This window comes from Petromyzon marinus, chromosome 53 (genome assembly GCF_048934315.1).
Source record: "Petromyzon marinus isolate PM22_M1 ecotype Great Lakes invasive population chromosome 53, UKy_Petmar_22M1.pri1.0, whole genome shotgun sequence".
NCBI classification, from domain to species: Eukaryota; Metazoa; Chordata; class Hyperoartia; order Petromyzontiformes; family Petromyzontidae; genus Petromyzon; species Petromyzon marinus.
The window spans coordinates 2,386,566-2,391,506 of NC_133719.1; positions in this window are offsets into that span (position 1 = coordinate 2,386,566).

Genomic DNA, 4,941 nt, shown 5'->3' on the forward strand with positions numbered 1-4,941 from the left:
TTTTGTTGCTTTATATTTTTTTACCTACGTGACTTTACCGAATAGAACCAAACAAGAATATATTTCCACTATTTTATTTTAGTATTTTACCAGGCAAGGCCCCACTGAGCTGTGTGGCTCATTTTTTCAGAAGCGACGTGAACACCACAAATGACAGCTCAACGAAGTGGGCTCATCACCATCATCATCACCATCATCACCATCATCATCATCACCATCATCATCACCATCATCATCATCACCAGCATCACCAGCATCACCATCATCACCATCATCATCACCATCATCATCACCATCATCACCATCATCATCATCACCATCATCACCATCATCATCACCATCATCACCATCATCATCATCGTGTGGACATTTATAGCAGCAGCCGAGTACTCTGAACGCGTGGCGATGTTGATTCTAAATGTGGAGGGAACAACCTGAGGACCCGGAGAAAAATCCACGCCACCACTATGAGAGAGAGAGACGCAAACTCCAAATACACAGCAGCAGGCGTCAGGGTCGGGATCGAACCCACAACCTCCTGTATACCAGGCGAGGTAGTCAACATCTCATAGCCACCGTGATGATGATTACAGAGTGAGACACAGACCTCCTGTGTACCTGGCGAGGTAGTTAACATCTCCTAGCCACCGTGATGATGATGAGAGAGAGAGAGACGCAAACTCCAAATCTACAGCAGCAGACGTCAGGGTCGGGATCGAACCCACGACCTCCTGCACACCAGGCGAGGTAGTTAACATCTCATAGCCACCGTGATGATGATTACAGAGAGAGACACAGACCTCCTGCACACCAGGCGAGGTAGTTAACATCTCAAAGCCACCGTGGCATCTCAAAAGTCGCCTGAGTCTTGAGACTTTCCTTGCCGAAATAAACACGGCGTGTGTGTGTGTGCGTGTGTGCGTGTGTGCGTGTGTGCGTGTGTGTGCGTGTGTGCGTGTGTGTGTGTGCGTGTGTGTGCGTGTGTGTGTGTGCGTGTGTGTAGCAGGGAGTGTGGGGAGCGATAGTGTAGCGATTAGCGCGCTGCGCTATGAACCTGGCGACCCGGGATCGATTCCCGCTCACGGCCAACACCAGTGACGATTATCTGAACCGGTCCGGGCCTCCCCTAGGTCGACTCAGCCTCAAATGAGTACCTGGTGCGGTGTGTAAACATCGTCACTAGGGAGACAAAGGCGGTCGGGCGTGGTGCTGGCCACCCACCCCCTCGTGTACCGTTCCCGCCTTCATAGGTGCTCGCTAACAGCACTTGCCCCTACAGTCTGTTAAGGCTATACGGGGGATCTTTGTCTTTGCCTTTGTATCAGGGAGTAGGGAGCGGTGGAGGAGGAGCGGTTAGCGCGCTGCGCTAGGAAACCCGGCGACCCGGTCACGATAATTATCTGAACCGGTCCCGGACCTCCCCTAGGTCAACTCAGCCTCAAATGAGTTCCTGGTGTCAGAACATCGCCACCGGGGAGACGTGTTGCCCATTGCCGGCCTTCAGAGGTGCCACTCGCTCACAGCACTTGCCCCGGCAGTCTATTGAGGCTACACGGGTGGAGGAGGAGAAGGGGGATCTTTGTCTTTGTCTGTAACGCACCGGGATGACGTCACTCGAGAGATTCTGGCCAGGTGGAGGGGAGGGGGGAGGGGTTGTTGACGTCAAAGTCGCGTAGGGGAGAGCGGTATGGACGCCACGCGAGATTGGGGTGAGGTTCACGATCTTTGGGTCTTTCGGTAAAGTCACGTGGATAGGTTCAAAGAAAATAACAAAACATATATGTTTAAAAAAACGACGTTTCGATCACAGCACAAGCGATCGTCATCAGGAGGAGGACGACGATCGCTTGCGTTGCCATTGAAACGTCGGCGTTTTTGTTGTTGTTGTTGTTGTTGCTTTTTGTTATTTTTTTCTTCGAACCTATCTTGGTGACTTTGCCGAAAGACCCCAAGAATATTGTGAATTCCTGCAGCCGCGAAAGCTTCGAGTCAAGGTTCGTGGTGAGGTTGGTGGGGGGAGGGGGCGATGACGTCACGAGTCCGTGGTGATGGCGAGGTGATGGCGAGGTGATGGTCATCTCGATCGCGTGGCACGTCAGGAGGAGGCCGTGGGCTCGATCCCGACCCTGCTGCTGCTGCTCCTGCTGCTGCTCCTGCTCCTGTTGCTGCTGCTCCTGCTGCTGCTCCTGATGTCTATTTTGAGTTTGCGGTGTCTCTGTCTCTCTCTCTTGATGTGGTCGCGTGGATTTTTCTCCGGGTCCTCCGATTTTCCCCTCCACGTTCATAATCAACGCCGCCACGCGTTTAGAGTCTTTGACTGCTGCTTTAACTTCCACGCTACGATGACGACGATTATGATGATGGCGACGATGATGACGATGATGACGACGACGACGATGATGATGATGACGACGATGATGATGACGACGATGATGATGACGACGACGATGATGATAATGACGACGATGATGATGACGATGATGACGACGACGATGATGACGACGACGATGACGACGACGACGATGATGATGACGATGATTACGACGATGACGACGATGATGACAATGAACCCACTTCGTTGAGCTGGGAGCCATTGCCATTTAATTTATTCGCGCTGTGTTTTTCTCTATATGTGAACAAAAAAAAATTGTCTCCATTTCCGTGTGAAAACTTCAATTGATGACCTAACCAGCCTCTCTGCATATCGCTGCGACTAATAAAAAAAATAACAATATTAACACTCAGCCATTGCCCCCCTTGTCCTCAGGTGTTGTTGACACTGAGGAGTGGCGGCGGGGGGAAGATGATGGTGACGATGGTGATGATGGGGGTGATGGGGGTGATGGGGGTGGTGGAGGTGGTGGGGGTGGTGGGAGTTTGAACTCGGCCAACTCGAATGTACACACGGCGCACGAAGATAACAAGAATAGCAACCTTGTTATCATCCGTTTATTGTCATCGTGAAACAATTCGACTCGTGTCGCCAGACCCTTGCGTGTGACCGCGGTGAGAAGCCAGCCCACCTCCAGCCCGCCTCCAGCCCGCCTCCAGCCCGCCTCCAGCCCGCCTCCAGCCCGCCTCCAGCCCGCCTCCAGCCCGCCTCCAGCCCGCCTCCAGCCCAGCTCCAGCCCGCCTCCAGCCCACCTCCAGCCCACCTCCAGCCCGCCTCCAGCCCGCCTCCAGCCCACCTCCAGCCCACCTCCAGCCCGCCTCCAGCCCGCCTCCAGCCCATCTACAGCCCACCTACAGCCCACCTCCAGCACGGGGAGACGTCAGGGCGACGTGGAACGTCTCGAGGAAGATCTCTCCTTGGTCGGGACAAGGAGGAAACGGCAGACAGCTCGTCCCTGCAGAGACGGAGAGAGACAGAGACAGAGAGAGAGAGACGCAGAGAGAGAGAGAGAGACAGAGAGATAGACAAAGAGAGAGAGACGTCAGAGAAACACAGCGAGAGAGACGCAGATACAGACAGACAGAGAGAGAGACAGATACAGAGAGAGACACAGATACAGACAGAGAGAGAGACGCAGAGAGAGAGAGACACACAGACACAGACAGAGAGAGAGACACACAGATACAGACAGAGAGAGAGTCACACAGATACAGACAGAGAGAGAGAGACACACAGATACAGACAGAGAGAGCAAGAGAGACACAGATACAGACAGAGAGAGACAGATACAGACAGAGAGACACAGATACAGACAGAGAGAGAGACACAGATACAGAGAGAGAGACACAGACAGAGAGAGACGCAGAGAGAGACACAGATACAGACACAGATACAGAGAGAGACACACAGATACAGAGAGAGAGAGACAGATACAGACACAGATACAGAGAGAGAGAGACACACACAGATACAGAGAGAGAGAGAGACAGATACAGACACAGATACAGAGAGAGAGAGACACACACAGATAGAGAGAGAGAGAGAGAGACAGATACAGAGAGAGACAAACAGATACAGACAGAGAGAGACACACAGACAGAGAGAGATATAGAAAGCAAAGAGAGAGAGAGACACAGCGGGAGAGACAGTCGGTGTAAAGTGTGGGGGGAGGGGGCTACTGCCCGACCGCAGTCATCCAGACGTTCACTGGACGTCAGACGTTCACTGGACATCAGACGTTCACTGGACGTCAGCTTGGTCGCGAGCGAGCGACAGACAGAGACAGGCAGGGCGGGGGGGAGTCGTAAGCGAGAAAAACGCCACTCTGGTCGAGGCGAGAGGAGTGGGGAGAAGGGGGGCTCTGAGCCCCCCACTGTTTGGTAGAGAGTGGATGGAGTTCCCCCCGCTTCCGCCAGCAGGCGGATGAGCGGGAGCTATTGCAGGGGCTGCGCCTCAAGCTTTGTGGCGGTGAAGGCGGCGTGGTGGCTGGGCGGGCTTGAAGCTGTGGAACCACTTTCACTTTGACCCCAGACGCACAGAGGTCATCAGTCGCGTCGAGGTCATCGCTTCAAGGTCATCAGTCGCGTCGAGGCCATCAGCTCAATGTCATCAGTCACTTCAAGGTCATCGATCACATCAAGATCACCCCGTCGACTAGGAGGAGGAGGAGGAGGCTGCCACCCACGTGGCCCATTGTCCCAGCACCCTCTGATGAACTTTGTCTTCCTCGCTCGAGAGAAGGCTGCTCGGCAAGACGATGCACTGCGGAGAGATCATTCATGCAAGCTGCGGCGATGATGAGTTTCAGCAGTAGCGTCACTGTTGTTGCTGTTACAGCCGTCTTAAGTGCCAATATTAATCGTCAACATCATCAACGTCATCAACATCGTCATCGTCAGGCAGCAGCAGCAACAACAACAGCGGTGTCCTTGCTCTGTGCGCCGCTCTGTCAGCGAGAAACGGCCACAGCCGGATAGCGATCAGTCTCAGCAACAACAACAACGACACCACCACCAACAACAACATCAACGACAACACCAACAACAAAA